The sequence below is a fragment of the Scyliorhinus canicula genome, chromosome 7 (assembly GCF_902713615.1).
Source record: "Scyliorhinus canicula chromosome 7, sScyCan1.1, whole genome shotgun sequence".
Taxonomy (NCBI): domain Eukaryota; kingdom Metazoa; phylum Chordata; class Chondrichthyes; order Carcharhiniformes; family Scyliorhinidae; genus Scyliorhinus; species Scyliorhinus canicula.
Genome location: NC_052152.1, coordinates 36,500,115 through 36,519,353, shown reverse-complemented (window position 1 = coordinate 36,519,353; position 19,239 = coordinate 36,500,115). Strand labels below are relative to the sequence as shown.

General features: G+C 46.2%; 1 protein-coding gene across 16 annotated transcripts in view; it reads left to right on the top strand.

Annotated features, from left to right (window-relative positions):
* Nucleotides 1-19,239, top strand: part of LOC119968866 (type 2 lactosamine alpha-2,3-sialyltransferase-like) — a 198,039-nt gene that overhangs the window by 70,511 nt on the left and 108,289 nt on the right. For 2 of the 16 annotated variants that reach the window (XM_038801783.1, XM_038801784.1), the window contains exon 3: nt 9,063-9,308. The exons of the other annotated variants lie outside the window; for them this stretch is intronic. The gene's annotated coding sequence lies outside the window, so the exon portion shown is untranslated. The remainder of the gene's footprint in view (nt 1-9,062; nt 9,309-19,239) is intronic. 16 annotated transcript variants of the gene reach the window in all.

The window sequence follows — 19,239 nt, the reverse complement described above, 5'->3', positions numbered from 1 at the left end:
AATTGGACTCGAGACACGATTAGGATCCAAACTGTGGCTTTAATCAGCTAGTTGTTAGCCCGGTGGTCGACTACAGAGAAAAGCCGACCGCCGGGAACTCTGGGTATTTATACCCCACCTCGGAGGCGGGGTCTACTTGCCTCTCGACCAATTGGTGAGCAGTCACATGACTAGTCCCAGCCAATCGGACGAGAGGCACATGACCAGCCAGAGCCAATGGGAAACCCATGCTCTGCACCAATGGCAGTGCTCACATTCATACCACCACAATCTTAATAAATGAACCAACAATATGTTTACTCTTATGAGTGATTGGTGTTTCATGTCTTGTACAGAATATCAGCTCATAGACTTGCAACTGTCTAAGAACGTGATCGATGTCAGACAATCAGCCTCACAATTTGGAAACAATGGATGAGTCAAACAGCGGTTATTAAGAAATGTTAAACAACATCTGTGAACATATGGAAACAAGGGCTGTTCTTTCTTACATATTGTACCTTTCATGACAACCTGGAGCTAAAACATTAGGATATTTGCTTTTAATTTGAAGACTTAATTTTAGAAAAAGCTATGATGTATGCCATTAAAATTCTGACATGGAGATGCCAGCATTGGACTGGGTTGGGCACAGTAAGAAATCTTACAATGCCAGGTTAATGTCCAATAGGTTTGTTTTGAATCACTAGCTTTCGGAGCACAGCTCCTTCATCAGGTGAGTGAAAAGGTGGGCTCTTCTGCACAATTCTGCACAAGAGATGTACTGATAAGAAACTGGTTACGCCAGCCACACAAATGACACACTTTTTAAAGAATGAGTACAATGATAATGTAGAAAGTAGATTGAATTCAAAAATAGCAAGATTACTGGTAAAGAAGGGAGATTAAGTGAAGATTAAATATTCAGAACTGTAGAAAAGCATCCTGGAAGCACCCAGTCCACTTATTACAGGCTAATCTGAGGTTTTAATACAAAGTGTATTTTGTTTAAGAACTAGAGGCAAATTAATATTCCACACTTGAACGCTAAAGAATCACTTAAAATAACGTGTCTTTCCTTAATTCTGCTAAGTATGTATTAATTATGTTCAAATGTATGTGGGTGGTGCACATTAACTGGAGTTTCATTTGAGCACATATGAAGGTAATTGGGTGGGAGGGTGAGCTGTGAGGCGGATGCAGAGATCCTTCAGTATGATTTGGACAAGTTGAGTGAGTGGGCAAATGCAGATGCAGTATAATTTGGATAAATGTGTGGTTATCCACTTTGGTAGCAAAGAATTATACAGGATCTTGGTGATTTGGAATACCTGGAGTATTGTGTGCAGTTTTGGTCTCCTTATCTGAGGAAGGATGTTCTTGCTCTCGAGGGAGTGCCGCAAAGGTTTAACAGACTGATTCCTGGAATGGTGGGACTGACGTATGAGGAGAGATTGAATCGGTTAGAATTGTATTCGCTGGAGTTCAAAAGGAGCGAGGAGGGATCTCATAGAGGCCTATAAAATTCTAACAGGACTAGACAGGATAGATGCAGGAAGGATACTCCCGATGGTGGGCATGTCCAGAACCAGGGATGACAGTCTGAGGATACAGGATAGACCATTTAGGACCGAGATGAGGAAAAATTTATTCGCACAGAGAATGGTGGGCGTGGAATTTGTTGGGCCAAAACAGTGCATGTTTTCCAGAAGCAGTTGGACAAAGCACCTAGTGTGAAGGGGATCAACGATATGGGGGGAAAGCGGGGTTAGGCAATTGAGTTGGATGATCAGCTATGATCATAATGAATGGCAGAGCAGGCTCTAAGGTGAGTGGCAATGTTTCTATGATACACTTATTTATTATTCTTTCAAACGGAACCCAAGTGTTTGCACCATCGTAAATGCCGTCGCGTTTCACGACGCCACAAAACAGGTACGGGGACGACCAGTGGGGGCCAGCATGGTGCTGGAGCGGTTCATGCCACTCCAGCCTCCCTTCCCGGTGCTAAATGGACGCCGCGCCAACCTGCGCGTGCGCGGGGGACTTCTTCAGCGCGCCGGCCCCGACTCAACATGGCGTCTGTGTTCAGGGGCCGGCTGCGCAGGAAAGTAGGCCGGTGGGGCCCAATCATGGGCCTGACCCCATCGGAGGCCTCCCCAGGGATGGAGCCCCACCACACGCGTACACAGGCTGCCCCCCGACCGTTCGCGCAGAGTTCCCGCCGGCAGCGACCAGGGGTGAACGAAGCTGGTGGGACACTGTCGTATCCATTCGGGCCGGAGAATCGGCGGCCCTGCCGATTCCAGCAGCCGGCGCAAATGGCACTGATTCTCCGCACCTCGGCGAATCGCGCGTCGGGGCGTTGTGGCGATTCTCCGGCCCGACGCGGGGTTCGGAAAATCGCCTCCGTGGCGTCGCTGGCGAGGCAAGCATTTATTGCCCATTCCTAATTACCCTTGAGGTGGGTGGTGAAGAACCGTTGCAATCCACCTGGTGTACATACAACCACAGTGCTGTTAAGGATGGAGTTCTGAATTTTGACCCAGCAACAGTGGAAAAAATGGCAGCATAGTTCCAAATCAGAGTGGAGTATGGCAGGTGTTGGTGATGGCAGACTGGTACAAAAGATGAAGCCACACGGGATCAGAGGTGAGCTGGCAAGATATATACAGAACTGGCTAGGTCATAGAAGTCAAAGAGTAGCAATGGAAGGGTGTTTTTCTGATTGGAGGGCTGTGACTAGTGGTGTTCCGCAGGGATCAGTGCTGGGACCTTTGCTGTTCGTAGTATATATAAATGACTTGGAGGAAAATGTAACTGGTCTGATTCGTAAGTTTGCAGACAACACAAAGGTTGGTGGAATTGCGGATAACGATGAGGACTGTCAGAGGATACAGCAGGATTTAGATCGTTTGAAGACTTGGGCTGCGAGATGGCAGATGGAGTTTAATCTGGACAAATGTGAGGTAATGCATTTTGGAAGGTCTGATGCAGGTAGGGAATATACAGTGAATGGTAGAATCCTCAAGAGTATTGACAGTCCGATAGATCTTGGTGTACAGGTCCACAGGTCACTGAAAGGGGCAACACAGGTGGAGAAGGTAGTCAAGAAGGCATACGGCATACTTGCCTTCATGGCCGGGGCATTGAGTATAAGAATTGTCAAGTCATGTTGCAGCTGTATAGAACCTTAGTTAGGCCACACTTGGGAGTATAGTGTTCAATTCTGGTCGCCACACTACCAGAAGGATGTGGAGGCTTTAGGGAGGGTGCAGAAGAGATTTACCAGGATGTTGCCTGGTATGGAGGGCATTAAATATGAGGAGAGGTTGAATAAACTTAGTTTGTTCTCACTGGAACGACCGAGGTTGAGGGGCGACCTGACAGAGGTCTACAAAATTATGAGGGGCATAGAGTGGATAGTCAGAGACTTTTTCCCAGGGAAGAGGGGTCAATTACTAGGGGGCATAGGTTTAAGGTGCGAGGCAATTTTCTTATGCAGAGGGTAGTGTGTGCCTGGAACTCGCTGCCGGAGGAGGTGGTGGAAGCAGGGACGATAGTGACGTTCAAGGGGCATCTTGACAAATACATGAATAGGATGGGAATAGAGGGATACGGACCCAGGAAGTACAGAAGATATTAGTTTAGACGGGCAGCATGGTCCATTGCCAATTCATCTCTTTCCCCATCAACCTGCCCTTTCCGCACTGCCCTGTGGACGTGGCAGCAACACAGTTATCCATCTTGCTCTGCATCTCACTCCAAAATGTCTGTTCACTTGTGAACAAAAGCCCTCACCACCTATGCTGTCGTTGTGTATGACCACAGCAACATTGTGGTCTTGGCAGAAACCTAACTGTGGGGTGAAGAAACCTCCTGTCTGACTCTAACTTTGGTCTGGATGTGCTGGTGCAGTGGCTTTCATTACCATATCACAGCTGATCTGCCCACCCATTCTTCTCGTATGTTCTCCTCCTTTTGAGCATCTGACTTTGTTCCAACTCTCTTGCCTACATTTCATTTGAAAGCCGCGTTCTCTCCTGCCTAGTCAGATACCAGAAACACTTGCTCACCGAGGTACTTTCACTGTTTTTTGCTCTCAGCCTCAACACTGAGTGTCTCATTCACCGTGGTGATGTTGATCTTCAGCATACTTCTGAGTTCACTGCTCTCCTCATTTCTTCATCTCCTTCACCATCTAAACTGCCGAACCCATAGGAGCACCTCATCCTAACTATCTCATGTGGCTTTTGCTACTTACACCATGCCAATCAATGATAAGACCATCTCTAATCACTTTCTGCTATCTTTCAATTTTGCCAATCTTACAAGTTTCAAAGCCTGCCCCTCTGAAAGTCACTCAACTGTTTACCCTTTTGGCCTCCATTTACCCACCGCATTTCTGCAGCAACAGTCTGCTCAACCACACTCTCATCTCCACTTTTTGAGGTCTTTCTCCCATTAAAACCATCACTCTGGAACTTCCAGTGATGGGGATGTGCTGAGCAGTTGCACATCAGGTGGCTCTCCTCCAGAATACAGTATAAATAGGCATTTTTGTATGAATTTAGCCCATGATTTCAGACTTATTCTACTCATAAACAGAAAAGTGCGAGAAAAAGAGCAATATGCCAGCAAGCAGGAACTCAATAGGCCGCAGGAAAGCCAGAAGCGGTGGAAAAAGGGCAGGAGCAGCGAGTCGGTGGACCCACGAGGTGAGGGGTCCCCGGCCACCCCCGAGAGAGGGAGACCGACGACCTGGACAACGGGCTCTGCCCACCTGGAGAGGATGGAAGACATTCCTTTTTTTTCCAATTTTAGGGGCAATTAAGCGTGGCCAATCCACCTAACCTGCACATCTTTGGGTTTTGGGGGTGATACCCACGCAGACATGGGGACAATGGGCAAACTCCACACATAGAGTGACCCAGGGCTGGGATTTGAACCCTGGTCCTCATGGTCGCAGTCCCAGTGCTAACTGGAAGACATTCCTTTTTTTAAAAAAAAAATAAATACATTTAGAGTACCCAATCAATTTTTTCCAATTAAGGGGAAATTTAGCATGGCCAATCTACCTACCCTGCACATCTTTGGGTGGTGGGGGCGAAATCCACGCAAACACGGGGAAAATGTGCAAACTCCACATGGACAGTGACCCAGAGCCAGGATCGAACCAGGGACCTTGGCGCCGTGAGGCAACAGGGCTAACCCGCTGTGCCACCATGCTGCCCTAACTGGAAGACATTCTTAACTAAGGAATTGACTGCGATGAAGGAAGAGATTGAAGTGGAGATCCAGGTGGCGGAGGCGCTGGCCGCCATGCAGATGACACCCGTTGGATGTTCAGGGAAAGACCATCCAGGAGCTCAAAAAGGCGTCGACTGACCAGAGCGATGGGATCGCCGCTCTGGAAATAGAAATAAATGGTTGGTGGTGACCCAAGGAAGCCTGTAGAGGAAAGTCGATGATCAGCAGAACCGGTCTCGGTGGTGGAATATTGTTATAGTGGGCCTGCCAGAGGGGATAGAGAGCAGAGACCTGACTGATATGTGGCCCAGATGCTGGGCAACTTGGTTGGAAGGGACAGCTTCCCCAAGCCAACGGAGATCGACAGGGCCCACAGGTTACGAAGCCCAAGGCCAGGAAGCAGCCAAGGGCAATAATTGCCCAGGTACCAGGATCGGGAGAGGATCCTGTGTTGGGCTCAGCATACCAAAGTGAGCAGTTGGGAAGATCACAGAATACAGGTGCACCAGGACATTGGGGCAGACCTGGCAAAGCGCAGGGCTGAGTTTAACCAAGCGAAATCAGCCCTGTACAAGAATGGTATAATGTTTGGGATGTTATTCCCAGCCAAACTCTGGATGACATTCCAGAACAAAGAACATTATTTCACTACCCTGGCAGAGGTGGACGAGTTCATGCGGGCGACAAAAGGCAGACAACAGCAGCGATGAGGAAGACGCAGCGAGAGAAAAGATAAAGAAAAGTTCCGGACATGAACAGCTTTTGCACAGGACAGGACTGCTTCACTTTGAGCAAGTGCAATGGGTCACCCCAAGGAAGTGGCAAGGGCAGCGGAGCACAGGAAAGGGTGAAAAGGAGAACAAGGATGGCAATTAATTGTCCCATATAGAGGGGGAAAGATCATCCCCAGGAGGGAGGCCACCACACTAGCGGGGAAAGCTAATACCAGGAGGTATGAAAGAGAGGGGGCCGCAGCACATATCCCAGCGGGGAGGGAGCGCCTGGTCGTTGGGGGGGGGGGGGGGTTGGGGGTAGAAAGGGGAGCAGAGGGGGGGATGGGTAGAAAGGGGAACAGAAGGGGATGGGGGGGGCTATGAGGGGAGCATAATGATAAGGAAGGGAAGAGAAGGGCTCTAGACTGTCTTCAGCAGGTCAGGTTCGGGTTGATGGAACAAAATGACAACCTAAGCAGCACTTTGGAGCATCTCTAAACAAAGGGAATCCCCAAGAGTGCAGGGGCTCATCCCACGTGACGTACACACAGTTAGAATTTCTCCACCTGGAGAAGATCAAATACACCATCTGAGGGTCTGAAGATGGCTTCCAAAAAGTGTAGGGGGCCGTTCATCGACCTTTCCGAAGCCAACAATGGATAGAATGGGAGGAGGGGGACAGGGGGACGCATGAGAACCACTGGGGCCACAGAAAGCAGACCAGAACGGGAGGGTAGCACAGCGAGCCAAGGAAATGCCAAAGGGGAACCAAGGGAGAGACCAACACGTGGACCAGAGGGCTCCTCACAAAGCTGTAAGAGTACGACAAACACTAGCCAAAAAAACTATCTACTGTGAAGGGAAGGGCGAGGATAGGACCAGGAGACAGCAGAAAAAAAGGGGTAAGAGGTGGTGGTGGTAAGGGGGGATGGAGGCGGGGTGCCAAAAAGGAATAACGCGTAAATTGTAAATTATAACTGTTTCATCGATTTCTTGTTCAGTGCAAAAATGCAAACTTAATAAATATATTTTGGAATAAAAGAACAAAAGCATCGCTTTTTGTCAGCCTGGTTGCCCGCCAGCTGTCCCACTCCCTCACCCTGCCATTGCCTTCATCTCTGCTCCCTTCACTCCAAGATTAGTGGTCGATGTTGAAGCAATTTTCAGCATTCACAATTGATTTGAATAGGTGGCTAAAGCAAAAGGGATTTAAAGGGATATAGGTACAAATTGGATGGATCTAATTAGAACTATTTGTCTGCATGGATGGTAAATATTGGCGCAGTTGATTGGGCCAAAGGTGCTTATCTGTGTTTTTGTTTCATTAAATAAAGCCGTTTGTGATTGTCTGGAGGTCATAGAATCCCTGCAGTGCAACAGGAGGTCTGCATCAGCCTTTCGAAAGAACATTCTATCCAGGTCCACTCCCTCCATCCACCCCACTCTATCCTTGTAACCTATCGTGCACATCCCTGCGCACTAAAGGGCAATTTTGAATAGCCAATCCACCTAACATGCACATCTATGGCCTGTGGGAGGAATCCAGTGCACTCGGAAGAAACCAAGGTGACCTTGTAGTCTCTCAGTTCTGTTCATGACTATTTTGTGAGCATTTTGTTCTAAATCTCCGGTCGAACTTTGCATGTAAAAAGTCTTGTTTTTAATAACATTGCAAATTAAGGGACAATTTAGCGTGGCCAATCTACCTGCCCAGCACATATTTGGGTTGTGGGGGTGAGATTTACGCAGACACGGGGAGACTGAGCAAACTACACACAAACTGTGACCCGGGGCCGGGATCGAACCTGGGTCCTCGGTGCCGTGTGGCAGCAGTGCTAACCACTGTGCCACCGTGCCGTCCTGTGTAAACAGCCATAAGGTTCCTTGTTTGGATATGTATATTTTCTTTTTCTGTTTTGTGTGTCTGCTCGCCTCTCCAAGGGAGCACTGTAAATATGAAAGCATTTCCCTTTCAGTGATTATTGAACTATGTACCATAAAAAGATGAAAATCAATAAAAACGTTTTTTTGTTTAAAAAGAGAGCCATCCACAACAATCTAACAGACGCCATGGCATGGATTTCCCCTTTCCAGATAGAAAATGACCATCGTCAATATTTTACGATTTAAAAAAAAACAAAGACCTGGGACGGGATTCTCCCCTACCCGGTGGGGCGCAGGGTCCCGGCGTGTTGGAGTGGTGTGAACCACTCCGGCGTTGGGCCACCCCAAAGGTGCGGAAGTCTCCGCACCTTTAGGCGCCAAGGCCTCACATTGAGGGGCTAGGCCCACGCCGGAGTGGTTCCCGCTCCACAGCTGGCGGTGAACAGCCTTTGGCACCAGCCAGCCGGGGCCGAAAGGACTTCGCCGGCCGGCGTAAGTACGTGCATGCGCTGGAGCGTCAGCGGCTGCTGACGTCATCCCGGCGCATGCGCAGGGGAGGGGGGTCTCTTCCACCTCCGCCATGGTGAAGACCATGGCGAAGGCGGAAGAAAGAGTGCCCCCACGGCACAGGCCTGCCTGCCGATCGGTGGGCCCCGATCGCGGGCCAGGCCACCGTGGGGGAACCCCCCGGGGTCAGATCACCCCGCGCCACCTGCTCCTGCCAGTAAGGTAGGTGGTCGGATACATGCCGGCGGGAGAGGGTTGACAGCGGCGGGACTCCGGCCTATCGTGGGCCGGAGAATCCCCGCGGGGGGGCCCGCCGACCAGCGCGGTGCGATTCCCACCTCCGCCGAATCTCTGGTGGCGGAGAATTCGGGACACGGCGGGGGTGGAATTGACGCCGGCCCTGGGCGATTCTCCGACCCGGCGGGGCGTCGGAGAACCCCGCCCCAGCTCCTGAAATTTTTATGGTGGAAGCTATGCTCTGGAAAAAAAAATGGATAAACAAAAAAAAAAATGCACAAACTAATAGTGATGATCTCACCAGAGTGATGATGGGAGTGAATTTGACAGATGAGGAGTGGGAGGATAGCATTGACTAGGCTGTTGTTGAATAAACAAACGCAGATTTTCCATGATGAAAATTTCAACTCCGTGCGACTACACTTCCAGTTAGTGAGCCAAATTTAAAAGGTGTCCTGGAATATGGTAGTTAAAAATACAAATCCTTTGTAGATCATGAAATTACTTCGATGAGTTCACCAAGTTGAATGCTGATGAAAAGCTCTCCGCTGAGCACACCACCTTAGCAACGGCTGAAGAGAAAGCACCAATGTGTAAAACGTGCAAGGTTTATGCTTGGCTGCGTTCTTGTGACTGGACACAGAAGTGTAAGGAAAAGAACAGCGTTCCAGGATGTTTCAAGGGAGTTAGAATCTTTCCAGTTCATTGTGATGCGGTCGAGTGAGTATGAATAACCAGGCAAGTTTGTTTGGACCAGTCTCAGAAGCACTTTATTCCTGATTTTTGTGCTCTTTTTAAGCCAGTTTGGTTTGATGAACGTTTTTAGGTGTTGTTGCTTGACAATTGCTCCACGCATCTTGTTCTGAGAGTGCTGTTTGGAATATATTTATCCCTAAACATAACAGCACCGATTTAGCCAATGGACAAAGGAATTTGAAAGTCCAGGACACATTTATGAGCAGCATGCTTCATCCTGTCACCTGAGGTCTGGGGATAACAGTGGTCCAGAAATAATTTTCTGTGAAACATGCCATATGAGTTGCTGTGCATGTGAGGAACCTTGTGACTGACCACACCATGCCTAACCACACCATGACTCACGCTTGGCCTGGTCTGTGGCCAGCAGCTCTGTTTAATGAATGTGGCGATGCTAATTTTGAAGGACTTGGTGTGTGCAATGAGACACAGTTACAAGATTTAAAAACTAATTGAAAGGAAGGCTAAATTCATGAAGCAAATTAAATTAGTGGATCCCTTTGTTTGGATGCCTATTAGAGTGCTATTGACCTGACTCCAACCTCCACTTCAAAGGCAATTTCTATACTGGAAAATCCTATTGCTGGCCCATCATCAACCCCAACTATTCCTGCTGAGCACTCTCTCTAGAGCTCAAACTTCAAGAATATTTGATAAATACAGAAAAAATTGCCTATTTTATTCCTTCAAAATTTATGTATATACTATAAGCATTATTTTTCATACTTTATTTTTTAAAATTACTTTATTTGATGTCATTTATTTTTTTGTTGCATTTGACGTAGGCTACTGATTTTATTCAAAATCCCAAATCGTGGAAAAATCAAATCCAGCATGGTCTAGAATGTTGGACAACTTGCCTGGAAGAATATACTTTTGTAATTTTGAACAAAATTTCATAAGAAGTCACTGTCTCATTTTTCCATCAATTTGATCACTATCATGTTCATTTTGTGGGTACACGCCATAGTGAGTAAGTAAAACCCAAGTGCCTGATCTTCATGTAAGAGAAATTTGTGTAGAGCCTGGGTATGGGGGGTCACGTCGAGAGGGAGACGAGGTATGGAGGAGAACTTGGGGAGACGCGATTCAGAGAGAAAACTTTACCAATTCATTAGAAGTGGCTATTGAGGCAGAGACTAGAGCATAATTTAAAAATAAATGAGATAAGTATTCGAAAAGGTAATGTAAAAAGCTTTGTGGGGGAATGGGGTTAACATTTGGGGTTGCATGATCTCTTTCTGTATTATAGCATCAATCATTTTATGAAAACTCTCAGTGACTCTGAATCCAGCTTAAATGTTTTGGTGCAGAGCTACGTTTCGGACAATGTGCTGCGTGAGAAAGTGGCCGTAACGCCAAGCCCGTAGTCCATTTTGTGATCTGAGTTTGGCCAGTTTGTGCAGATTGATTTTGATATGTGGAGACCAAGTATAAATGGGCTCTGACTCAGGCTCCCAGTTCAAAATTGTCTGATGTTTTGAGTCTAAAGCAGAGCACATTGGGCTAAACAGCTGGCTTCTGATGCAGAGTAAGGCCAGCAGGGCGGGTTCAATTCCCGTACCGGCCTCCCCGCACAGATGCTGGAATGTGGCAACTAGGGGCTTTTCACAGGAACTTCATTGAAGCCTACTTGGGACAAGAAGCGATTATTATTATATTAAGAAATATGAAATCCGATGACGCCTGTTAAAAATGGCATCGACTAGGCACAGAATGCAGTGCAAGGAATTCTGGCTGTTATTACAGGATGAATATCTTTAAGTTATAGGATTACTACTTGTTACAGATAACTTATCAGAGTGCTACACCAGTTTTGTGGACTATCTGAGATATTGTATTGCTATTGTGTGTTATCAATGTTATTTGTGGTTGTAACTTCAGTGAATTACGATAGTCAATGGTGGAAGATCCCAGGATCCCTCATTTCCTGGCTGTAAATCCTTCCCACAGCTTTGGTTTCCCCTCTTATCTCCTTTATCTGTTCTTGAGTCTTGGGAACTTCTCCTACCACAGCTGTTGGTGCGAACTCATAAGCAATAGGGACCCAACTTTTAAATGGAAACACAATGACATTTGTAGAGATCACATGGCCAAACATTGACAAATACCACCAATCAGAGTTGGCAACCCTACCCAATGCCCTGCCTGATCAACCTCCTCAATAGTCCAACACCACATGCTACCAACGTCTGGCATTGGGGCCCAAATGGATTGCTTTCTCTAAATTTATGACCTGATCCAAAATATACATTTGAGAGGACTACATGCATAAAAAAGATTACAAAAATGACGATAAATTTATTAAGTACTTCACTGTCTGTAAAGTGTTTTGGGACTGATGTCGTAAAAGATGCTGTATGAATGCAAATCTTTTTATATAAGAGTAGATTTTGTGAATTTGTGTTTTTGACGAATGCATCAGAAATTTGGGTGGAGAAATAAATGCAGCCAACAAGATTTTCAGTCAGATCTTTGTGTAATAAAGCAGAATTATAGTTTGGTTGAAGTAATCAAAATATAGTTTATATGATGTGATAAACAAAGGACATCAAAATTGCTTGTTGTGAGATGGAAAGTATTTTTCATTAATAGCTAATTAATTGATTCATGGGTACAGTCTGGAATTCTCCATTTAGTGGACAGTCAGCGTTGTCCTTACTGGAAGGTTCATTGTTCGATAGTCACTGCAAAGTTAGCAATATTGGACAAACCTATTTTCACAGAAAATGAATGGAGGCATCCATCAGATGCGACCTGTTACCAATACCATTTAATTAAAATATATACTTTTAGTTGTTTTAATTAGTTACATCAGTTGGGAATACATTTTTGGGAGGGGGAGTGATTTTTAACCTGCTAGAATGTGTGGGTGCCAGTGCATGTAGGAGGTTAAAATGTCAGAACATGCTGAACCCACAGACTATTGGCTTTAACTGGAGCATTTTGTCAACATGTTGTAATCGCCCCTGAGAGAGAGGGGGCAATTATAACCTGCGTTGTGTCCCCCGCCTACCGAACGCAGCTCAATGCTCCTGGCACCGCACGCATTATGGCACACTCCCTTGCTGGGCAAGAATCCGACTCCTATATTTAAATGAGTATGTAAACTCATTTAAATATGCATTTCTGGAATTTAACTGGAGTCTCCCGACTCCCGGGATTTATTGTTTGCGCCAGCCCAGTGTGAGGCTGATGATGATCACTCGTGGTCTCCATCAACGAAGACCAGATGTGATAACCATACCGGAGGGCTTGGAGACCATTGGAGCCCCCGGGTGGTCAGGGACAGGGCACGGTAGTGCCAACCTTTTCAAGGGGCTTCCCAGTCTCAGAATGCTGCTGTAGCACCCCTGGATCGTTGGCAAGGGTTCCCCTCGGTACTCTCATTCAGATCACCCCACCCCTCATTTTCCCCCACTTCAGGTCCAGCCCCTTGGTAGCACCAACCTGGCATCTTGCAGTCTGAGGGGTGGCAAGGTGATGAGTACCCTCCCTATTAATGCTTCCAGGGTGCTGAGGGAGGCCTTTCATGGGAGGTGAGGGTCAGGGGGACGTGTGAGGAACTCTGGTCCGGTGTCTTACCTGGGTTGGGGTTTGTTGATTGCTCTTCCCATCTGCAGCCTTTAAACGCTTTTATTTTCACAGAACTTTAATTTTTAGATACTAACTGATACTAAAGTGGAAGTAATCCCATCTGTACGCCGAAACACTTTAAACAATCTCAGTATACTGTTATGGGCATGGGTTTAGAGATCCCTAAAGTGTAGCATGGAGTTCACCTGACCCACAACTTTTAATAGATTGTGGTATGGGGAGCACACGGCCCACTCTACAGGTGTGGTACAGCAGAAATAAAAAAGTATTTTTTAAAGCAAAACAATATTTATTCTATGAACTCAAGTTAACCTTTTTAAAACATACAGTGAACATCTTAGCAAACATCAATTCAAATACAACCCCCGAAGAATACAACACTAAGTAATCCTTAATAACTTCCCAAACAACATCCAGAAGACAAAAGAAACACCTTTTAACAGAAGCACATCAGGTTTACATTCACTACTGAAAGCATTTATAATTCTGAATTCACCAAATGATTAAGAGATAGTCTTTTGATAGCAGAGAGAACAGCAGTAACCTGCTTGGCCTGGCTTCAGCTCCAACACTGAAAACAAAACTAAAACACACCCTGCAGCAAACAGCCTAAAAAGAAAGTAAAAAGCTGACAGACAGCCCAGCTCCACCCACACTCTGACATCACTGATGAACATCCATTTCTTAAAGGTACTCTCACATGACGATACCAAGTTCAAAGATCTGTGAAATTAAGGTAAAATGTGGTGGAAACTTTTGAAGTGATTTTTACATTGCCCTTTAAAGTATTGAAGCTGGGTTGTATGACTACAATGTTAAAAGCTTTGAACTGCATTGTTAAACATTCAATTTCACAGGATATTCCCTCTTAAAAGCTCTCTCATCGACAGGTCCGGGCAGGTACAAAGGGAGGATTATTTTTGTTTATTTATATAGCTCTACCATGGTTCATTAACTCTTTCAATTTCCCTCTCACGGCCCACTCCCAGTTCTCTGCTGAGCAAGATTGGAGAGCCTTTTGCTACATTTGAAAAGGTGCTGAAAGGCCAAAATTAGCCTTTCCTCCCTCCAGTTTAATCTGGCGTCTCCGTAGGGCATAGGTCAGGGTCAGCATGCACTCGTTTGCTTTCCATTTGAGTGGGCATTCTCTCCAGTAGGTGGATGTTAGCTCAGAAGTCTGAGATATCATGCCACTCATGGGAGATGGACTCCCCAATCTCTCACCAGCTTGTGCAGTGCCTCTCGAAATGCTAACTGAACATGACACATTTTATGTTGTTTGAGATTCTTCATTGATGACCTGAACATTCAGCAGCTATGTCCAGCTCAAACAGAGGTTGACAGGTTCTGTATCTTCTGAAGGAGTCTTTCCACTGCTGTTCCCATCTCCAGCATCTGCTCCTGTCCACCTGTGGTATGTGGCTCACTTGTGGTATGTGGCTCACCACGTGGCAACCCTTGGAGATTCCCCTGAGCTGTGTATCTGAGCCATTGGAGGTTGTATCAGAGTCATGTGACATTGATACCTCAGAGTTCTTAACTTCCTTTGAGGAATCTTTGTCCTCATCCATCATCAACAACTAAGGGACGTGCAGAAGCCATAAATTAGAATTGGCAAGTTGAGTGGTTTCTCAGTCATTCGGCATTTTACATTTTATTACCTGCTGAATTTAGCAGCATGAGTGTTGTGTGCCGTATGGATGTGTGATATCTAATTCTGTCACCAGGTAGCTGGCAGACCCCGATCTCTCCATTGCCAATGATCCCAAACTCTGTCTATCTCCAGTGTGTGCTCCACAACAGTCAGGGTCATGATGATTTGAGGACCCCCCACCCCAGTTCTTTGCCCTTTTCTGGTACTTTGTTGTCTGCTGCAAGGAGAGAAAGAAGAGATATATGGGTGTGACAAAAGGAATGTGCTGAGATGGCACGGGGACTCCTTTATGGATGGGAGATTACAGTATTGTGGTGGACTTCTTCCAACTAACCACAGGTAGCACTATTTATTCATGATTCAAGCATAGAGAGAACCATTGGAGGAGCACCCTCCTCTGATGCAGCTCTGACACAGCACATAGGGAGAGCATTTGAAAATCACTCTCTCTCTCTCTCTCTCTCTCTCCCAAGTCACAGATACAGACTGCTTATTCACTTAGTCAGTACACAGAACATTGTTTTGACATTCCGATTTTGCCTACGTAGGTTTATTATTAAACCTTCACCCAAAGCTTGTTTGTAACCAAGCTAGAAAATTGACTGTTCTTCTAAAAATTAAACAGCCTTGCTGGTGAGTTCTGCTGATTTCAAGGTGATTGTTTTAGGCGGAATCTTCTGGTCCCATCACCGTCAATGGGATTTTCCATTGAGTCTATGATAGGTGGTTGGTGGCCAGCGCATACACAATGGGCCAAAGGGCCTCTTTTTGTGCTGTAGAACTTTATGACTCTCATAGGTTGAGGGAGACATTATTGGCTGCTCAGGTGAGGAGGGGCCTGAAGGAGAGGAATTGGTACAAGATGCCTTGGTCTGTGCGGGGTAAGACTGTCCTCTGAGGAGGGAATCTCTGTGGACCACTAGAACCCACAGCCTCGTGTCCAAGGATGCATCAGAGAGGTATGGGGCAGCCTCCCCTCGTTCAGACTCCCATCACTCAATTAGCCATCTCTGTTGACAGTTGTACAATGGATCTATTCCTACTCTCGCATGGTCCATTTAAATAATGAAGTTTCAACTGTCATGTGCAGGTCGTTATTGGTCTGGCCCACTCGAGTTATGGTGAAGCCTGGGTGAGGAAGGAGCAGTGCTCCGAAAGCTCGTGTTTGAAACAAACCTGTTGGACTTTAACCTGGTGTTGTAAGACTTCTTACAAAGATTTAACAGACGGAGGCCAAGAGATTGGGCCAAAAATTTGGCAGATGAAGTTTAACGTAGATAAGTGTGAGATCATCCATTTTGACTGAAAAAATAGAACGGCAAATTATTATCTAAATGGAAAGCAGATTCAAGATGCATCTGGGCAGCGGGATCTGGGTGTCTTTGTTCATGAATTGCAGAAAGTCGGTATGCAGGTACAGCATGTAATTAAAAGGCAAATGAAATGTTAGCGTTTATTGCAAAAGGATTTAAGTATAAAAGTAGAGAAAGTGTTGCAATTGTATTGGGTGTTGGTGAGACCACATCTGGAGTATTTTGTCCAATTTTAGACTCTTTATTTGAGGCAGGATGTGGTGGCAATGGAGGCAGTTCAAAGGAGGTTCACCAGAGTGAAAGGGTTGACATATGAAGCAAGATTAAACAGTTTTGGCTTATACTCGCTGGAGTTTAGAAGGATGATCGGAGATCTGATCGAGGACTATAAATTAAGAAATGGAATTGATAAAGTAAACGTAGACCAAATGATGCCCCTTTGGGGAAATCGAGGACGAGAGGTCACGGACATAGATTGAGAGGCGGTCGATTTAGAACTGAGATGAGGAGGAACTACTTCTTGCAGAGAGTGGTGAATTTGTGGACTCGCTTGTTCCGTAGCACGGTGGAATCTGAGTTATTAAATATTTTCAAGAAGAGAGATAGATACATTTCCGATTTTATAGGGCAGCATGGTGGCACAGTTGGTTAGCACAGCTGCGTCATGGCGCTGATGTCCCAGGTTCCATCCTGGCTCTGGGTCACTGTCTGTGTGGAGTTTGCACATTCTCCCCGTGTTTGCCTCTTAATTGGAAAAAATTAATTGGGTACTCTAAATTTTAAAAATATTTATTTCCGATTTTTTAAAAACCGGGTTGAAGGGATATGGACAACAGGTAGGGAGGTGGATGTGAGACCAGGAAGTGATCAGCCATGATCTGATTGAGTGGCGGAGCAGGCATGAAGGGCTGAATTGCCTACTTCTGCTCCTAATTTCTATGTTCCTATGCCTTTTAAACATAGTCTTAGAAAATTTCAGCAGTTTGAATTTTCCATCACGTCCACCAGTATCGTTTTCTGCCTCAACCGAGTGAGACTGCCGACTTTTGCTAGGTACCGCTGAGTAAGAGCAGTTTGTGTCGTGAATCCACACTCACTGGGAATTGATGTAATCCAGATATTTTGTGAAGATTCTTAGCGCCAGTTTAAAGAGGAGGCTTACAACACTTCAGTCTGATCCAGATTTTCCTGCAGGTCAGAGGGGTGAAAGAAAAAAGTATACATGTGCCGCCTATTGTTTAGATACATTTTGTTTTGTTTTAAATAGATTTATATCCAACATTTGTAATGAAAATACTCTGATATGAGCTGCAGTGAAGTGTGAAACAAGAAAGAAATTATATTTAATTTAATTCAATGACGTGAACGTACTTCTAAATCTTATAACAGATCTGCAATCGAAATCTTAAAACATAGGGGATGTATTGCCAAGGAACATCTCCTGCTCTGCCAATGGACACTCAATGAAAGCCTTGTTGCTTCCCCTTCCTGCCGTCAACAGCTTTGATTTAATTCAGCTTTTGTTTAACTCACTAAGACTTTAGTTGCTTATTTAAACAGTTACATAAGTTTCAAGACTCACAATTTGAACTGAAAAGTTTACCCTATAGAGAGAACATGACGAGGCTCGCGCCGGAGTTGTGTGCTGTGAATTTCCAAACTCTTGAGCTTTGTCTTGCGAATGTTGATCCCAGAGTTATCGCTGTTGCAGCCTGATAAATTGGAAAGACATAATAAAAGTGGAGGGAGGGGGGTCAGGGGGTTGTTCACCTCACTGGGTGACCATGCACCAGGCCTGTAGATGGATGGGGCATGCGCATGTCACAGATGATAGGCTGGGTGGAGGGGAGTGCATGGAGCAAGGTAGGCATGTCCACCAAATCAATGATAGGATCCAGTATTATTGGAAGAGGCTGGAGAACAACAGGAGGAAACTCCCTTCACATTGTAATGCTCAAGGTGTACATCTGGTGCATGGATACTGAGACAGGGAGCGTCGGATTATGTTTGGAAATAAAAGCGAAGAGCCACCTTTTAGTTGCACAGCAGTAATGGCACTGGCTCAAAACCTTAATGTTACAGTGAATCTGATCGACAGGGGTCAAAGACATTGTGGGAGTTGCGCACTGCTGGGCTGAAGGGTGACGTCTGGAACTGCCCTCCTACCTGTTGGTACCACAAGAATGAACAAGAGTCCACTTTGTTAGAAAGGAGGAAACCCTTTTGGGCTGTAATCCATACTAAGTTGCTGGGAGAGACCAATCTCCCCTGTCCTTCAGGAGAAATCCCTGCCCTCCCCAGACAGCTCAGCTGCAGCCTCTTCGACCACAGTGAAGGCAGTGATGTTGGCCATCCCTTCCCCCGGTCTGTGATCTTCCGTGCATGTTGTATGCCAGCTTGGCCTGTATGAAGACAAAGACAGGCATATGATGAGTAGGAATGGAACAGAGGCTGTGTGAGATGCATGCCCCCTTTGTATGGTGAGTCCTCCCCAGAAGGGCCAGACGATCGAGTGTGAGTAACATGATAGATAGGATGATGGTGATGTGAAAATCTCCATGAGACAATGTGTTGAAAAGTGTCCCCCGTTAATGATTGTGTGAGATCCCTGAACAGAGTAGCCATTTGAGTGCATGATATGATGAGAGTTTGATATTGGAGGGAGCTGAAGGGTGATCTGCCCTGGCAAAGCGCATGACATCATCCATCCTATTCCTGCACTGGATAGCGTTTCGGACATGGTTGCCAGCTGTGCTGACCTGCCCAGCAACAGCCTTCCAGGTGGGGCAGGTGAGGTTGGTATGCTTCCTGGAGGCATCCCTGGGATACAGGATGTAGTGATCCACGGGAGGCAGGAGTTCCGTCACCACACCAATATTTATTTACAATAACGATATTACAGGAGCAGCTACAAACAGTGCTGCTAGCAGCCCAGTCAACTTAAAACTACTCACAAAGCCTACACAGGTGATTATATGGGCCCCCTCAATGAGCTATCATTGAGGGAGCTCATACTCCAATTGGCCAACCAATAAAGCCAATTGGAGTTCATTACACCCCCCCCCCCCCTCCTGAGGGAGCTCATACTCCAATTGGCCAACCAATAAAGCCAATTGGAGTTCATTACACCCCGCTTCCCCCCAAGGTCCGAGGAATTCCTGCCAGCTGGCATTCCTCTGAGCTTCTTCCTGCTCCTCATGTCTGGGTCTGTCACCTCTGTGTCGTCCGCCGGGTCGTTCTCCGAAGTGGGCGGGGTGTACCTTATAGGTGCCCGTCTTTTCCTTGACGACCTCCTTGGAAGTTGTTCTTCCTCCTCCTCGGGGAGAGGTGTCGCGGCGGCCTCGTCGAG